Source organism: Episyrphus balteatus, chromosome 4 (genome assembly GCF_945859705.1).
Source record: "Episyrphus balteatus chromosome 4, idEpiBalt1.1, whole genome shotgun sequence".
NCBI lineage: Eukaryota > Metazoa > Arthropoda > Insecta > Diptera > Syrphidae > Episyrphus > Episyrphus balteatus.
Genome location: NC_079137.1, coordinates 41,990,776 through 42,010,908, shown reverse-complemented (window position 1 = coordinate 42,010,908; position 20,133 = coordinate 41,990,776). Strand labels below are relative to the sequence as shown.

At 28.9% G+C, this 20,133-nt stretch overlaps 1 protein-coding gene across 4 annotated transcripts in view; it reads right to left on the bottom strand.

The window, feature by feature from the left end:
- The window catches only part of LOC129918285 (A disintegrin and metalloproteinase with thrombospondin motifs like), a 143,382-nt gene that overhangs the window by 83,425 nt on the left and 39,824 nt on the right, over positions 1-20,133 (bottom strand). The gene's annotated exons all lie outside the window — the stretch shown is intronic.

The following is a 20,133-nucleotide window of genomic DNA, read 5'->3' as shown; positions in this document are numbered from 1 at the left end:
GAATACTTTACGACCTAGTTCCGGAGCCAAGAACGGATTCAAAAGATTTTTATTTTTATTTGCAAATCAAACCCACGCTCTGAATAGTGTTCAATTTTTTCGCGAATCTATTTTTCTATTCTAGGTTATGTGTTGTGTAGCTTTGTTTGAAGTATAATGCATGATGTGGTAGCTTTATGAGACAACGAAGACAAGAAAAAAATAAGAACAACAACAAAATAATGTTGAAAAAGGGTTAAATAAAATTTCGACTTTGTCGACTCTATATACAATGACGACGACAGCTTAATGTAAATTTAAGTGAACGAAAATTGTCGAATTCTATTTCACAGACAGACACAAAATAGACACATTTAGAATCGAGGTTTCTAGTTGAGATGCATGAATATATAGAAATAGAGACATTCAGACCATTGAATTGATTGAGGGAGGCTTAGTCATGGCAATGGCATTCTTTCTTGGCTTTGATGAAATCGGGTGGATAAAAGCATTGAGACAAGAATGCAATTATAAAAAAAAAACTTTTTAATGAAGTAGCTGGGAAATGAATGTCCGCTATAAGTTCTTGAAGAATGTACTATGCCTCATTCAAGTCGACAAAAATTATCCAGAAAACATTTTTGTTTCAAACTGATTAACTTAATAACTATTTTGCCTTTGAAAGAGATAAATATCTCATAAATAATGTCAAAGCCACCAAATTTGTTGTGAGTGTCTTTTCAAACTATGTAACTGCCCTGCATTATATCTAATATCTTCAGGCAAATTCCTTGCAACACTCACTATCATGATGTTAGTTATACTCTGCAACCTTGTTGGCAATAAATTCGTGAAATATATTTTTTTGAAATATTTTTTTTTGCATTAGATATAGGCAATTAAACCATGCACTGTTGCTGCAAAAGGAAAACACGCCCTTGTTTCGTGAAAACCATTTAAGCGTTAAAAACGTCTCACCTCTTCGTCTTTATAAGACTCCATGATGACGGTGACCGTCTTGTGCATTCATTAGAAATCAGCAAAAATTCCAAAAAAAAGACTCGACTTTAGAACGAAATTGGCAAACAACAATACAAAATTTGCCCAAAAGGAACTGAACCAATCAAATTATTGATTAGGATCATTGGACAGAAACTATTAGGTAATGATACCGGAACTGAAATATGTAGAGTAGCTCTTTCATTTTGGATTTTTTTTTTGTTTTATTAATTTTATGTCTAATAGCAAAAAACAAAACCAAAACCATTACGATCGAAGAGACAGATTTCTATCTTCATTTTCTCAGCAGGCAAAAAAAAAAACAAAAAAAATATACGTCAGTAACTTATCGTGCTACGCGGTTCACTGAGTCACCTAGTCACCTTATGAGGAGGTCCGAAAAAACACAAACGTAGGTACCCTAGTCACAGAATAGGCAAACTTCGATGTCGAGGGTTATGCCAATTCATTGGATAATAGTTTTTTTTTCGTTATTTTTACTTTGCATCAGTTAATGGTAAGTATATTTTATGGCGTGCCAACCAACTTTAGCAATAGAGACACAATGACCAGCAGCAGCAACTATTTTTTTTTATTATTATAGTGTGTATGTGGTAGCTGTGAAAATGCTTCCTTATTTTCATTGCGAATACAAAAAAAAAACTTTTCGCTTGATAGGGTTTTCCCATGGAAAACCAAACAGATATATATTTTTCGCCAAAACAATAATAATGACTCGAGTTTGTAATTTTGCCTAAATTGATCGAACATTTACGGAAATAAATTAACAACTGTGGGCATTTCGTTTGTTTTGTTATTGTTTGTTGTAAATTGAAATTGATCATGATGGATGGCTTAATTGTTTCGCGGTTAACGGCTGTGTTTTTTTGGTTTGTGTGTATTTTTCGGGTCACTGCGTGAGGTTAAAGGAATTGTTACAAATTCCCTTTAGCTCAGTCACAAATCTTTGTGTTATAGAAAATGTTTTCAATTAAAAAACAAAATTGGTTTTAACAAAACAAAAGAGCTGAGGTACAAACTCTTTTTTTTTTATTTTTTCTTGTGATATCAATTAGGTACCTACTGCAAAGGTATGTTGGAAATATTTTAACATTCAAGATTATAATCAATGAATGGACTAACAAATAAAGGTCTACCTTGTTATGGGTGTTGAACAATTTCAACATGTGGGTTTTTGGGATTTGTAACAATTTGTTTGACATTTGAATCGACAAATCTATTTCATAACTAATTTTATGATTTCAATCAACAAGAAAAATACAATTTTGATACATTAATAACGGGTTTTCATAAATAACAGAAGAAGATTTTACAGCTAGTTTTTGGTATAAGTGATGATGGTTTTTTTTTTGGATATGTGTCTGTTTTTTTTAAATTTTTTTTTGTGACATAAAAAAGTTGAATTATGTTTTTAAACAACAAATTAGATGCAACATTTTCCTCTATATTTTTTTATTCTATACAAACTTTAATGCAGTATGCACTTTATGAAAGAGCGATTGCAAAACTATAGCCAAGGAACTTATGCAAACATAAAAATTGTAAATGTTGTTAATTGTTTAAAAAAAAAATTCTAAACCTAAACATAGGTGATTTATATTCCACAAAAATTCCTGAAAAAAAAATGTATTAACCAATGAAAAGCATTTGTGTGAAAATTTCAATATTTATTTATAGTTAAGTTCATTGTTTGGCAATTTTCAAATTCTTCAAAACTATAGTTTTTTCTCTTCCATTAACATACGCAGCAATTAGTATTGTATTATTATAGAATATGGAACAAATTAATTTTGCATTTCATAAAAGTTGATTACATTTTGAATTTATGAAGTAGGTACCTAATTAAAAATTTAATTTTTTCTTGGAATCTTAGCATTTCAAAAAAAAAAAATGTTTTACACAATTTTATTTGGAAATATTGTACCTACGAGTATATACAAATTTTGTGTCTTGCAATTTTGGTTAGGTTTAATTAAACTTTATAGTGGTATGGTGAAAAAAATACTCGCCCTCTTGCGAGAAATGAAAAAGTGAACTTGGATAAAACTTGCCAGGTCTTTTTGAAAAAGTCGTTTTCAATTGTTTATTGTGGATTGTAACAAAAAAATGTTTTCCAAAAAGTATTGATATAAAATATTTCAAAAAATCACAAAACGTGAAACAAAACTGAATATTTAATTTTTAGTTAAATCGAATTACACTTTTCCAATATACATATTTTGATAAGATGAGTTTGAGTTCAAAATGGAAATGACTTAACGATTTTGAGATAAAACGTATTTTGAATTTATTATACCTTATGACGTCATAAATTTCTTCGGATTTTTAACATCGGATACATTTTAAGCGTATTAAAACCTATTAGAAAAGTATGACTTAACTGTTCAAAATCTCAAGTTTAAAAGATAATGGGATAGTTTAGTTGATCGACTGTTTTTCTGATTTTTGATCCTAAACAAATAAAATATTTCCTATCCAACTTCATCACTCCATCGAAAATTTTATACAAGAATAGCTCAACGAATTTCTCCCGGAATCTCAATAAGTTCACAAAATTCTGTTGCTAAATCTGTCTTCCCCACATGTGATTTAAATTTTATCGAATTAATTTGTTTAGTACAAAAACTTTCGCCTAAAAATACTTAACACAAACTCGAAAAACAAACGAAATTTGGAACATTTACTAGTTTCTCATTGGTAGTCAAACCACTCAATTAATTAAAAAAATACACATATTTGCTACCATTTTACACATACGCCTCTCCTATAACAAATGCAAAATCGAAAGAAAAAAAAAAAAAATAACAATCTTGTTGAGTTAAATTGCGATAAAATCAATTTTACCACCTTCATGCCCAAATCAATGCAAAAACTAAAATCAGATTAAAAAAAAAAATTGGTGATTGGCACCCAAATCAGATTACAGCAGTAATGTTTATTCCATACCTTTGCATGAGATAAAAACAAAATCAATCGAAACTAAACAAAACTTTCAAATCAATATAAAAAAAAACTTCAGTTTAAAAGTGAATTATACGTTTTGCGAACTTCAAAAGCATAAACCGCCTTAAAATTTATTGCTCTTATTTCCTTCAAGTCCATTCCCTTAAAAGTGTCTATCAAATATACAAAAGAGATATAGAAACAAAAATTAGACAGTTGTTGTTGTTAACTGCTACTTGTTTCAATTCCTGGTAAAAAGCCAACGAACATTATTACGTTTTTATCTCATTGAGTATTCTTAACCATTAATCAGTGAAAAATCACAATTGCAAATAACTCAACTGTGTAGTACCTTTCCATCTTTTTAACAGGAAAAAGCCTTGCTTTGCTAACTCCATGGGGGAATATACACAATATCTAATAACGGTTAGCTGTATAATTGCCACCATGCTGAGACTGAACGATCTAATTCAATTCGACTAGATTGTGGGTGTTGGTTTCGCTTTTATAGAGCACCAATTCCTTTCGAATTTTTTGGCTACACAAATCTTATGGTCTGGGGTAGCAGTATTATTGCAAGTCTTATTTAATAAGCTCAACGATTTTTGAAGTATGAAATATGAGGATTGGGGGTTGGCTATCTTTATTTATTAAAGCAGACTTCTCGTAATTACCCTTTGATTAACTGGACTTAGATTTTAAGAAACGCCTTTTTTAAGTTAGAGGAAGCAAACTACATCTCTGTCCAAAGGACTAAAATTTTTTTTCAATCAAAACAGAAGAATTTTTATGTCTAACTTTAAGATTGCAATTTTGAAAGGAGCTCTCAAATAATGACCACACTTCACGATCATAACACACAAACTTATCTTCCGGTTGTCACAAAACGGAAAACTCAAAACTTGCACAATAATCCATTCAGCCATCATTCAGCAGAGTGGAAAATATAAGAAAATAAATCGGTTACCTGAGCACATTAATTGAAGTCTTGTTGGCCACGGTGTGTAGTGGTGTTGAGGCCAACACTATGGCACAGTGGAAAAGGTAAGAAAAAGTTGAAAACATTATATTGGAGCGTTTTCTTGAGCTTTTCAAGTCGTAACAATTAATTTGCGTTTTTTCTTCTATTTCCTTCATAAAGTGTCTTGTTTTTTTTTTTGTTGTGTCGTGTAAAGTTTGAAAGCCTACCAGTTATAGGGTATGAGTACAAAGCATTTATTTTAATTACAACAATTTGGGTGAGCTACAATGATGTGATTGCAATTTAAGTCTCCGTCCGGATATTAGGTATAAGAGATACCTTACCTATGCTACCTATGAGACATGGTGTTTAATGGAAATTGAGTATAATGACATTTGTAATTAAAACCGATTGCCATTTTAATTGCACGCATTGAGTAGTTTTTTGTTAGATAATTGTGATGTTTTTGCTTTGTTGTTCGATGTTGTCATAGTTAACATACTAAATGTTGGCGTACTTTTTGCAAGACTTGCCCAAGGACCAACAGTTTCATTTTTGATCTGATTTGATCTTAGTACAAAATAGCAACAATACTACAACAGTAGGTATTAAGAAATTAGAGAAATTGAAATGTTACGTTGCGAGTAAATTTAATGATCAAATGAGCATTCCTTTCAAATACAAGCAGTGGAAAAATCTATCTTTTTGTAATTGAATTAATGTAACGCTCATGCCCTCAGACATGCTTTTAATTTTATTTTGTACCAGTATTTTGACATTTACATATTTCCGTAAAAATTATCTTTAAGAAAGAACAAAATTTTTAATTTTATTCATCTTCTATAAATTATAAAACCAAGTATTATAAGCTCTTATGGGCAAATGATTTAAATTTCATGCCAGGTGTGGATACAACTAATTTAAAATTAAATCTAATAAAAAATAAACTAAGTTACGATATAGTTATTTTTAGTTTATTAAAATCTTTTTTTTCCTCTTTTCTATATTTTCTAAAAATGCCTGGAAGCATTATAACCAGATCAATGTCTTAAAGAAAATATAAACATTTGAAAGACGATAACTTGAAATCATTGAAATACCACGCATTATAACTAATGATCGATTAATGGCTTAGAATTACTTAAAAAAAAAAATAAAGTAGTAGAATGCGTAAATATTAGCATATTTAATTAGTTCTAAGTTCCATATAGGAGTGCTAATTTAATATTGTCAACCACATTTCTTTATATTTTTTCTTTTAATAAGAATGAACTAATTATATTCATGTAATGTATATTTGCTTGCACACATGAAGTTTTAAATTATTGCGACTTGTTATCATAATGCTTTTAATTTCTTACATACTTAGGTACTTTTGTAATGGATTAAGATTAATTACTTACAAAAGTTTAATTAATTCTGGGTTAAGTTATTACAAAATGGTTTGATCTTTTGAAGCGTTATTAAACTTTGAATTTAAATAATTTTAATTGGAAAATTATATCCGATAAATGATCACACACCATGGGTAACCAAAAGTTATGTCAGATTACGTTTGGTTTTTATTTCTGACGTATGAAAAATTAGAGTGATATTTGAACTATGCAATTTTGAAAATGTCACATTTTATTAAATTGAAAATGAAATGTAAAAAACTTAATAATAACTGAAGAAGTGCAAAATTAAAAAGATTTATATGAGTTATCTATGGGAGTGAGTTAGCAATGGAGAGTTAAAAATTTTTATATTAATTATATTTTTTCATGTGTTTTTTTTTTTTTTTTTTTTTTAAGTTATGTCCTTTTCGAAATTCACAGAAATGAGTACCTACACAAAATTTAAAGCTTAATACAATGCTTTTGTCGTGACTCTTCTATATTATTAAAAAAAAATGAAATAGAAGAACAAAATATATAAATAAATGAGAGAAATCCTTTCAGAATCATATTTTTAAGACGTCAATGTCATAAAAGTGTATGGTAAAGTCATTTTTTTTTTTCAGGCATAGAAACTTATAGACTACATTTCTATTAAAAAATGAGTTTGGAGATGATATTATCGAAATTGCATACCTATTTAATTATAATTCGATTTTGTAAAGAATTTTACACGAAATGAAATGTAAGGATAATAATTTTATTATAATAACTTAAACACATATTAAAATTATTTATAAAATATTTATAAAAAATGAAAATCTTCATGGTTGTTTTTTTAAATTATTTTTTATAAAAAAAAATTTAAAAAAAGCAACCATGAGGATTTTCAAGCATACAAAATTTTTAAAAATTTTCAAAAAATTTTGTATGCCAATAAAAATTTAAATATCTTTTACCCAAGAAAATAAAATGCAAGACTGGGGTCACTTTTTACTGAACAAAATTATGGAAAAATTACAATTCGATATTTTTAAGCAATTTCATAAATATGTACTATTAGATGTACCAATATATCAAAAGAATCATTGAAATGGAGCTACAAGTGGTTTTACTTGAAAACCTAAAATACTTCTTTACAAAAAAACAAAACGAGTAGTTCATAACTAAACTGTTTTAAAAAATATAAAATTAATTAATCATTATTCGATTTGAAGAATATAAGGAAGCCCTACTCTTAATATTATTTTATAAATAAAATATTTGCAAAATGGAATCAAAATAATTTAATATAATTTTGAAACGGTTTTTGATTATCGTTTCTAACATCAGAAGTGGGATACAGACGCATACCTACAACAATCGTATAAAAATCGAACCGAAAATAAATGAAAGGAAATAGAAGAAGAAGAACATCATTCCAAACATTTCAAGACAGACATTAAAGAAAGCAAATATCGTAATCGTGGTAAACCAATTTGAAATACTGATCCTGGATCAGGTGACCAAATGGATTTATCATTTTTCAAATCTAAAATTTACAATCTGGAGAAAGAAATGCAACTATATATGAAAAACGAATCATTGATGGAAGCGAGTTCTTGATATCACAAATGTTTCTGAAAATTACACGTTTTGCGATCAAATGAGCAAGAGAGTTGCTACACAGAGAAAAATAGACCACATAAAATAGAACAAAAACAATAAGATTTCTCTATGGTTTTCATCCAAGAAGGAAACCTTATTAAAACAATCGGGTTTTCCTTATTGTTTTAAAATCTGCAAAAAAATAAAAAAAACGATGACCAGGCTGGGAATCGAACTGGAGACTTCAAATCATCAGTCGCCCGCCTTACCACCTGAACCAACCTGCCATGAAAATATTGATCGCGATTGTTGTTCTAGTGCTAAGTTGCAAAAAAAATCAACTTTTCAGTCAAATTTTAATAAGATTTTCTCTATAAAAATAATAAGAAATCTCCTTAAAAAAACCTTATTAATCGTTGATTTTAATATGATTTCCTTATGAAATGTATGGACGGTAAAACAATATGGCAATCTGTTAGTTTTTAGCGGGTCATATTTTTCTCTGTGTATAAGGACCGGAAGCACATCTCAGATTTGAAACAATTTACTTCAAGCCTTACAGTTTCTCAGATAAGTTGCGTATTTGCTATTTCTTTAAAACTTAAAATCAACAAACTGGCATGACGGGTGAGTGAACTAAGATTTATAAAAATCAATTAGTTTGGTTAGATGTGGAGGTTGTTGTTAACTGGTATATTACTATCGAGACATGCGAAATTCTGGTTTCTTGGTTAGAGCCTTTAAGTCAAATGTTAGTTTAATTTTAGAAGATATCAAGCATTGAGTTTCTTAACAAAATAAATTAAAATTTTTTTTTTATTATGGGCTTAAAGTCAATGCTCAAGAATGTGTGCACTAGTTGGTGTATAAAAGAACTTCTTGAATTAGTTATTAATTGCAGTTCTAAGTCTTATCTCCTCAACGAATCAATTAAATCAAACTGAAAAATCATTTAATAATAGTTATATATTAGTTCTTTTATTGCCATGTGTTTAATATTCACGTAACGAGAATTTGAATAATGTCAACACCAATCGTAAAAATAGAAATGTGTTTTCAAAGTTGAAATTGATTGACTTATTTAATAATTGTGAATTTATACTCAGAAAACCCATGTGTGCTAACGAAAAATTTATTGAAAGTGAACGGCGAGACCTCAAGAGGATGTCTCAAAAATTCTTAATCGTAACATTTTGTTAAAATATAAAGCATTTATGTTACTTTAAATGCCATTAAAAAATTTGAATGACAAGATTAAAGTCACTTATTTTAGTCATTCAACTCAAATAAGAAGAAAGAGTAATTGCTCTTCTTATTTTATCAAAACAAATCCATGATGTAACTTACTAACTTCTTATAAACCCGAAATATTGGATTTTATACAATCTAGAAATAAAATTATGTTTCAGTTTGTTTACTCCGTTATAGCTTACGGCAATAACATATTGCAAAGAATTTAAAAAAAAACTTTATTTAAAAAAAGATTTGAATTGCTAAAACTAGTGTAGTCCATCTACAAATTTTTTAATTTGAGAAGCTGAATTGAAAGTAAATAAGCTTTCCCCATATGGATAATGTGTGATAGAATCAAAACGAAATAAATAGCCGTTGTGAAACTAAGAATATAGGTAAAAGAAGTGTAAAAACTTTGTTTTGGAAGAGATAAAAAAAAAAAAACCTCGAAGCTAGTCATTAAGTTGAATAATGAAATCTTGTATTGAAAACAAGTAAATAGTTTTTTTTTTTTTTTTTAATGAACAGCGTCATCTTTGTTCTGAATAGACGACATTCATCATTTGCTTAGCATTTTTGGTTTCCTCGTAAGGAAATTTTTGTTAACTAGTTTTTTTTTTCAACATGGTGTTATTAAGTGACAAACATGTCTAACTACATGGTTTTAAAAAGACCAGATGAAAATTTTAATTCACTATGAAAAATATGGATATGGATTTTCTCGACTAGTTTCTAATATTAAATGATGGTTTTATGCATATTTTGTTTAAATGACAGATAAAACAACATTTTTTTTTTACTTTTTGGTATCGATTGTTTTAAATAAAAACACTAAAATGAAAATATTTTATTGAAAGGAATATAAAAATAATTTACTATTCACTGTGGATCAAAACGAGAATATTTGCAGAATGGCCGAATGTTTAACTCTCTTGGTTTAGCAAATCTTTGAAGTTGTAGATTTTGCTTTCACAATCCTAATCAACGAAATCTGGAAAGCTTACGAAATTGAAATGTGTTGAAGAAGTGAACTGATGGAAAACGTTTTTGAAATTGGAAATGCGTTTTTATTGTGGTAATTTACATTTTGGGATAGATTTGGTGCTAACTAAGGTAAGATCACCAGTCTTGTGATTTTTGAATGGTCTCCATACCGTAGTGTTGGAGCCAGGTGTTGGTTGCGATCACACCATTGATGATTTTGTTGTTTGGTCTCTATACCGTTAGTGTTGGAGCCAGGTGTTGGTTGCGATCACACCATTGATGATTTTGTTGTTTGGTCTCTATACCGTTAGTGTTGGAGCCAGGTGCTGGTTGCGATCACACCATTGATGATTTTGTTGTTTGGTCTCTATACCGTTAGTGTTGGAGCCAGGTGTTGGTTGCGATCACACCATTGATGATTTTGTTGTTTGGTCTCTATACCGTTAGTGTTGGAGCCAGGTGTTGGTTGCGATCACACCATTGATGATTTTGTTGTTTGGTCTCTATACCGTTAGTGTTAGAGCCAGGTGATGGCTGCGGTCTCACCAGATTTTAAATAACTAATCCATTCTTAGACGTGAATATAGGATTTGAGGTGCCGAGAACGTCACCAGCGTCAGGTGGGCCGTATTAGATGTACCAATATATCAAAAGAATCATTGAAATGGAGCTACAAGTGGTTTTACTTGAAAACCTAAAATACTTCTTTACAAAAAAACAAAACGAGTAGTTCATAACTAAACTGTTTTAAAAAATATAAAATTAATTAATCATTATTCGATTTGAAGAATATAAGGAAGCCCTACTCTTAATATTATTTTATAAATAAAATATTTGCAAAATGGAATCAAAATAATTTAATATAATTTTGAAACGGTTTTTGATTATCGTTTCTAACAGTACCTAGTGTAAAAATAAAATTATTTGTTTTTTTTATAATTAATTAATTTTTCAAAAAAAAAAAATGGTATGCCATTTTTAACAAAATATTATTCAACACATAAGAACAAAATTTCGACAATACTCAACAATACGTTTTCAAAAAAATTATTTTTCAAAAAAACATTCAAAATTTTTTTAAAAGTCCATAAAAGTGCTTTTTGAAAATTAAAAAAAATATATATAATATTTACTTTAACAATTCTGTATAAAAATTTTGGCTGAAATCGGCTGTGTCATTTACGAAAATTTCATTAGGTAATCGAAAAAGCCGTTCTTTGCAGGTAACGTTAAAAACGGTACAAAATTTTTTTTATTTCGGTTCTAATGTGTAAAACATACTACACACAAAAATTTTAATAAAAACATTTAGATCCATTTTTGAAAAAAAAATTAACTTTTCTATTACCGTTACATGATAGGTTTTGGTCCAAACAAAAATTTCAATTTGTCCTCTAGGAAAACACTCAAAACGGTTAATTGCCAAGTTTGAAGAAAATCGCTATATTAGTTTAAGCTGTAGCTCCAGGTACTTACAGACGGACAGACAAGCAGACAGACAATATTGCGGGACCCACTTTTTTAGCATTCTCTATCATCGTCATCAAAGTCATGTCTGATGTTAACTCGAGTCCGATTTTTACTTGCGATATAGGTACTATAGGGCAAGTTTAGGATTCGTAAAAAAAATCGAACTCGAGATAACAATTTTACATGACATTACGATGATGGAGAATGCCAAAAAAGTGGGTCCGGCAATTCTGTCTGTCTGTCCGTCTGTCTGTCTGTATGTACCTCGAGCTACAGCCTAAACTATTCGAGTGATTTTGTTCAAACTTGGTAGTTAACAGTTTTGGGTGATTCCCTAGAGGACAAATTGAAATTTTTATTTTAGGACCAAAACTAACGGTACCTATCATATAACGGAAATAGAAAAGTTAATTTTTTTCAAAAACGGCTCTAACGATTTTGATTAAAATTTTTGAGTGTAGTATTACGCATAAGAGCCAACTTTTGAAATAAAAAAATATTTTTTTTACCGTTATTAACGGTACCTGTCATAGAACGGTTTTTTTTATTTATGAATGGGTTGGGGTCAAAATTCTGCCGGGGTCAAAATTCTTTTGTCAAAATTCTTTTGTCAAAATTCTGCTTTCAAAATTCTGCTTTTCAAAATTCTGTTTTTCAAAATTCTGTTTTTCAAAATTCTGCTTTTCATAATTCTGTTTTTCAAAATTCTGCAAAAAATTAAAAAAGGGTTTGGAAAATGTTAAAAAGCGCGCGCTTTTTAACATTTTCCAAACCCTTTTTTATTTTTTTTCTAAATTCTGTAAAATCATCTTCTTGAAAAATGATCTGCTTATTTGATAACTTACCTACATAATTTGCATTCTTTGAGTGCATATTAATTTTTGTTTTATAAATGAATAAATTTGAAAATATTAAGATAAGGTTTTTAATACTAAACATTTCCGAAAATAATTCAAATTTTTTATTTGTCAAATAAAGATGAATATTCAAAAATTTGAATAAGAAAAGGAATATCTTGTATGAAACAACATCTGTTCCAATAAGTTATAGATTTTATTTGCAAGAAAGTCAGTCTTTGCATTTTAAAAAATATTTGCGACACTTACTAAAAAAAAATTTAGGAAAGTACCAATGTTGAATTACATTAATGAGGTGTATTTTTCTTTAGTCAGCGCATATGCCATAAAAAAAAAGTAGAATTGGCAGAATTTTTTTTTGTTCAAGTATAATGCTGGCAGAATTTTGAAAAGCAGAATTTTAAAAAGCAGAATTTTGAAAAGCAGAATAGAAAAAAAGCAGAATTTTGAAAAACAGAATTTTCGTTAAAAAAGCAGAATTTTGAAGTCAGAATTTTGACCCGATCCCTTTATAAATATCTCGTTCAAGACCACTCCGATTTCAAAGAAAATTGTTATACAAAAGAGTTTAGGCAACGGTTATATGAAAATTTTCAAAAAACTCATTTTTAGATTTTTAAAAAATATTTACAAAATTTTTTTTGAAAAATCAATTTTTGGAAAACGGGCTTATGAAAAATTTTGAAATTTATGCGTAAATAAATTATTTCTTCAAAATGGCATACCAACTTTTTTTTTGAAAAATGTTAGAAAATTTTTATATAAAAAAAATTAATTTTTTAAAAAACGGCTCTAACGATTTTTGAAAATTTTTTTCTAAAAATTCCTTTTTATATAAGAAGTAAACTATCATACTTGGTTTTTTGTGAAAGATCATTTAAAACGGTATTTAATTAATTATAAAAACAGATTTTATTTTTTTTTTTTAATTTCTTGAAAATATCAAATTTTAAATTTTCTTAATTTTCTTAAATAAAAAGCTTTAACATTAGAGTAACTTTAAGCATAAGAGCAAGTACGTGCGACCCCAGTCGTGCATTATATTATTTTTTTTTTTTTTTCAAATCCTAAACTAAACTAAAGTAAAAATCATATGTTGGGAAAATACAAAATTTTAGGAGTCCATAAAATTATCTTGAGAAAAAGGGCGTTTTATTTCCTAGAGTGAAATGCAGATTTAATGGCGCTTTTAAATCATAAGCTTTATGCATTAATTGTACCGAAATATGTTTTTTTTTTTTTATTTTAATCCTTTCAATATCTTATAATTTAGGTCACTTTTTTCCTTCTCAGTCATCTTGAAGAATATAAGCTTGGACTCATTTTATCTTCGTTCCAAGATTTATTCTTTGAATGAACTGAAACAAACCAAATGAAGTAACTGGAGCATGCTATGATTCTGATAGAGTTATGGACTTTTGTATCCATCTTGTTAAAATAACTTAATTTTTTGAGAATATCTAACATCAAGTAAAATTTTATTTAATGCTATTGCAACTTGTAAAAAAAAGCTCTAACAAAACCTCCTATATATCATTTCCTACCGAAAATCTCTATAACATTCAGATAAACTTAGTAATTTGACTCAAGGAAAGGTATACATTTAACGAAATTTAACACAAAAACTCTTCTGGAACAATAAAATATGTTCATTTCATAAATTTATTTGTGCAATATAATCTCAACCAATTAAAATAAAGTATTTGCTTTAAATATTATTACCCATAAACTTAATTCCATACACTCTTTCTCAACCATCCAAATAGCACATAAAATCGACCAAGCGTCAATACTCCGTGCATACATAAATTGCAACAAAAAGAAATAAAAAAACAAACCTTACTTAGAAATAGCACCAACTTATTAAATCACGATTTTTAAATTGCACCCTGTTTTGCGCACACATAACGTAGGTATAAAATAGTAAACCACCATCATCGTCGTCGTCTTACCTATACACAACGTCTAACATACAAGTTTAATAACTTATTTATCATCATCCACCAATTTAGTGCAATAAATTAAAAAATATGTATTAAAAAAAAAAAAAACTTGAAGCAAAAATATTAGGTTCAATACAAATTTTTCACTTTATTACCATCAACACCATCTAGCCTCTCTATCATCGTCAGAAAAAAAAATATGACCGTTTATAACGGAAAATTATTAAATTTAATTGAGCTACAAAGATATGGATCAACAGCTACAACTTACATACTACAAAGTTAGGTAACTTCACTCTCAATTGAGATATTATATATAGCTCAAGTTAAAGCAGCCATAGCTTTCTGATGGGCTTCAAAAGATTGTTTCAAGTTTTTTTTTCGTCCGGTAAAGTGCCGGAATTTATACTCAATCTGCCTAAAAAATCACGAAATACCTACTCGCAAAATGACCTTTCCATCTGACGGAACATTTCCCATTTGAGTCTTGTGTCTTTTCAAAACATGATGTTACCAATAAATCTTACTGACTGTTTCAAATGTGAAGCTGAAATTTCTTCCCATCTATTCATGATGTTCGAGAGACTATATAGGAAGGAAATTTATAGCCTCATGAACCAATTTCTTGATTGAACGGTCTGTTTTTTTTTCTCAGTTTCAGCTTAGATCAGCGAGGCTCAGAAGTCAAAGTCCAATTAAATGTCTATTTTCAGATATAGTTTTGACCATGTTAACGGTCTTTTTTTTTACCTAGATTTGTATTTATTTGATAAATTCAGCTAACATTTGAGTTGGCTTCTCAATCACACAGCAGAGGTCTGCTGAATGCGAACTTTTTTTTTTGTTTTTGTTTGTTTATCATTTTAAACAAAAGAGGTGCATTCACAATGAACCACCAGGTCTTTTCTAGCTGTCTGGTTGGTTTGAGGAAAATGAGCTAAGAAAGTCTTATTTACGATTATGCAATAGTTGTCTTGGTTGATGGTAATAGTTTGCAGTTTGTTTGTGGTTAATGTTGGTTGGTGATGATGGTGATGGTGGTTTAGGTAGTGGTGGAACTTGGTCGCTGACTAGTGTTGCCGTTGAACTTTTTTTTTTCAAAAGTTGCAAGCAAAATTCAATTGTATATTCAAAAAGCAGTGATATGACAAACGAGTCAAAAGGTCAAAGTTTTTAAGGGTGGAAAAAAGTTTGGGCAGCATCCCGCTTTTTATTTGGTGAAACCTATCTCACAATTCAAGACTTGTACTTCAAGATGAATAAAAAAAAGTTTTAAAGGCTAGAATAGGACTTAATGATTCAAAGCCTTGAAATGTATCGCACTTTACTTTAGAAAAATTAAAAAAAAAGATGAAATCAAAAAGTTTTTGAGTTTTTTGTGAAATGAAAATTTGAATTGTTCAACGGCAACACTTATTTGGCATATCAGCCGCATGACCAAATAATGTCTGTTGTTGCCCCCGGCCTTCTTTGAATGTCTAATCGACCACAGACAGAACTTTCACTGTTTAAATATGCCAGACAAAGAGCCTGCATAAAAGTACATGTAAATAAAATTAAATACAAAAAGAAGCTATAAACCATTCCCTATGGAGCTTTTCCTCTTTACACCATTGATCGCTTAGCTACTGCAAAAAAAAGTCTTATGCATTTTGCCTAATGGACTTTTAATTTAATTTTGTTTATGAAATAAAAATCTGATTCAGCAATTTTTTGAGCTAATGCTACACTCAACAACATTATGATTTTAGTTCGGTTAAAAACACGTGCGGGTTGAAAGAGTGTCTTGTCTATCTAGAGTTGCTAATTGATTTGCGGGAGGAAATGCATAAAGTCGGCTTTTCATTGATAGGTTTCAAGTCTCAACACAGTGCAGAAAAGTTAGCAATTCGTATTTCCAGATGGTTTTCTTTTTGTCTCCTTTATTGCGTTGATTGATAGATGAATGATGGTTGTTTTAACGTCATCATGCACTGAAGCTAAAGTTTCTTGGTTCGAAAAGTGAATCATTGGTTTAATGGATTTTATCATTATACTAACCATACTATATCTGATCGTATAATATTGAAGTCTTACAATTACAATTACGAACGTGAATGAAATCACAAATATTTTTGTTTTTATTTTCTTTCGTTTTGTGGTAAAATACCTATGTACGCTAAATGACAGTGATTGAGTTCAATATTGAAATAGTTGCAGGATAAGAGTGGCTTCAAGAAAGATATTCTGTCTTTTTGAATGAAATAATTATTTTTTTTTTTTTCATGAAGCTTTGAAAGATATCACTTAACGATGGAATTTAAAATGATATTTGTGCAAGCATTTTTGCTGAAATAAGGTCAATTTGGGAAATAATGTACGTTAACAGTGACAGTGATTTCTTTTCAAATTTGAATGCAACCAATGCGATGAATTCTTAAAGGATGTAAATTGCATTATTTTACAAGAAATTTTTGTTAGTGTGCTTTATTGTTCATAGTAAATTATAGTTATAAGTTTGCAGGTTAACTAGATCCAGTCATTAAGCTTGTTTAAGTGTCGGCTTTCAAAAGATAAACTAATTGATAAACATTAGAGTTGTTAGAATTGAATAACCTTCTTAGAAAGAAGATTTAACCGAACTTAGGTCATCAAGGGAAAAAACTAGTGTTGTGCTATCGAATAGTTAACTGAAAACCATACATTGAAATAAAACAAAAATGACAAAATGTGACCAGACTTGTTGAGGTTTTTCTGTATTTCCTTTAAAAATAGTCGCACTCGAATTTTAAAAACAGAATTTTTAAGCCCGAATTTTTTAGTTTTGATATCTTGTGATTTAAAAAAAAATTTCGAGTAACGTGTTCTTGAGATATTGATAGCACTGGTCTGCAAGCTAATCCTCCTTTAAATAAAACTATACTTTTCTAAAGGATTTTTGTATGCTAATTCCGAATCCGAAGTCAGAATTGACCTAGCACATCACGTTTTTTAGATATTCCCGTTAGAAAATCTCAAAAACCCATTTTTTTGCTGTTTTCGAAGAAATATTTTGGCATAATGTAATCTTTTTCAACTAAAATCGTTACGGTTTATAAAAGAACTTATTTTTTTCTTTCAAATTCAATTTCAAACTTCTCAATATCTCTTTTCTTCTCCGAGATATCTTAATTTAAGTAAGTTTAGTAGGTTTGGCATATCTTACCACAATGAAACTGATCTCTAAAAATTAATATATCTTTCTCCCTAGAACAAAAGTATACTTTTCTAGTGGACTTTAGTGTGCTGATTTTGAATCCGAACTCAAAAAATTTCGGTCAGCTCTGGTTGTTGAGATATACCTAGTAGTTTTATTGAGATTCTCTAAAAAAAAAACTTGATTTTGTGATACTTAAATGCGAATATCTTAAAATCCTTTGACTTCGGATTCTAACTCAGCACATTAAAAACTATAAGAAAAGTGTACTATTGTTTCTAGGAGAAACAAATATGAAGCTTTACAAGGCAGTTTATCGAATGGTTTATTACAAATAAGATATTTCTAAATAGAAAAATAGTATATAAAATTACAAAACACGTACAAATTTTGTTTAATGTATATTATTTTGTTTTTTTTTTTACATATTTGACTTTTTAAATATAATGGGCATTGATATTTTACATTTTCCTTAATTAAGGTGCTTTTGTTCATGTAGGATTTACTAAAAAGTGAAGGATTTAAATGTCTGCTTTTTTTGTCAATCAGTACTTTTAAAAATGAATAAACATGAATGTAAAAGAACATATTTGGTGTCAATCGGTCATATTATGAAGAATAAGTCCTCCAAATTTTAGCTCAATGCGACAAATAGTTTTTATTTTATACAAGTTCAAATGAATCTAAAAGAGTGATTTTTTAGAAACTACTCACATTTTTCAAAAATCATTTTTACAAAAATGGTACCTGATAGAATTTTTCTGAAACCAGATTTAGATTCAGGAAAGTCTAATCTTTCATAATATCAAAAAATTATTTGAAGGAGAAAAAAAAATTTAAATTTTGCAGACCAGTGTAGTTAAAGACAAAAAAATATCTTAGCGTCGAAGAACATTTAAGCAGAATGAACAAGCTATCAACTTATACATATAGTGGTTAATTTGGACATTTTTCCCAAGTTTTTAGACCATACAAATTACCGGACAAATTTCGAAATTTTTTTTTTTCGGAATTCAGTATGATTGAGAGGAACACGTAAAAATTGAAAAAAAAATTAATTGCAAAATCTTAAAATTAGAAAGTTCGAACTTTAAAACCCTCTATTTAAATTCCAACTAAGAGAAATACCTACAAGTCATTCGAAAAACCTACAAAATTTGCTTTTTGTGTTTCTTAATTTTGTTCACTTGTTTATTTTTATTATCATAGTTCATGGGAAAACTTATCATGGACAGCTCATTATGAGAAAATTCATCACAGGGTTCGATTGGAATAAATTCATTTTTAGGTTTATTTTTATTTCACTATCTATGCAGTGATTAGTTAAGTTGAAATAGTTTTGATAGAATATTGAATCTTTAATTTAAGATGTCATATACTCCTTAGGACAGCATTTATTCAAGTAAATTTTAGAGTTTAGTTCCAATGCACTAAATCTGCTCCTAGTAATCAAAGTATTATATGTTATAACTGTGAGGTTCAGTCACACCAATTGAAGGCTTTTTGGCTATTTTACAAAAAAAGTCCTTCTCACGATGAACAATCGTAAAATTTCCAATGTTATCTAAGAAAACCATCAAATTCAGGAAGGTCTCATATCCGATGGCATGATCCGGTAAGATCCAACGCCCTTAAATAAGAATAGCTTTTAAGAGATTACTTCGTTTGGCAATGGGACTTTTAACGAAGTTACACTAATGTACCTATGTGTAATAAAAACTCAGCTCCAGACAATAAAAAACAGTTCAAGTTTTTCTATGAAAATAAATATTACTCATACACCACAGTGACCATCATTTTTTTATTTGTCACTTGAATCACCTGCCTTGAAACATTTTTCATATTTATAAAAAATCAAGAGTACTGCCAACTTCTTCATCCTCGAAAATTTTCAAAAATTACTCCAGTGTTCATATGCTTGAAAGCCTTTATTTTAATGATTTACCAAAAAAAAAAAACTGTTTTTTTAATATCTTACTTTCTAAAGACTTTAAATAAGAGCTCAAAATCTTGATAGTAAAAATAAAAATTCTTAATTCTTATACATATCTTGAATTTGTATCTGCTCGAAATCAATACTCTTGACACTAGTCATAAGAGACTAAGTACCAAATTAAAGAAGTTTTTGTGAAAGTATCAAGATTACTGCAGTACTTAACCCAAATTGTTTTCTGCCATTTATATTGTCCGATTATGGAAAAATCTTAAAATCTCCCTGACAAGATACACTCGTATGTGGCAAATATGGAAAATAACTTAAATCTTATACGAGAATTAAACTGCATATTAAAACACACCCTAAACATTCTATATGACTATAAAAAGTAAAATTCACTTCATGATTTACCAAATTGTACGAGTATATTGCGCAATGTCCATCAAATAGCGCAGACATATCCAATTATAAACAACCCATTCAGGTTAAATAGAATCAAATGGTCTTCTAACATTTTAAAATTACTATGCACACAATGTACTCGAATCGTATCCCATATAACTATAACTACCACCACGCATACTTCACATCTATTTGAAATTCTTAAAAATCTATTTTATATCTTTTCTTCAAAATTTATGCACAATAAAATTGCAATAAATTAGGAAT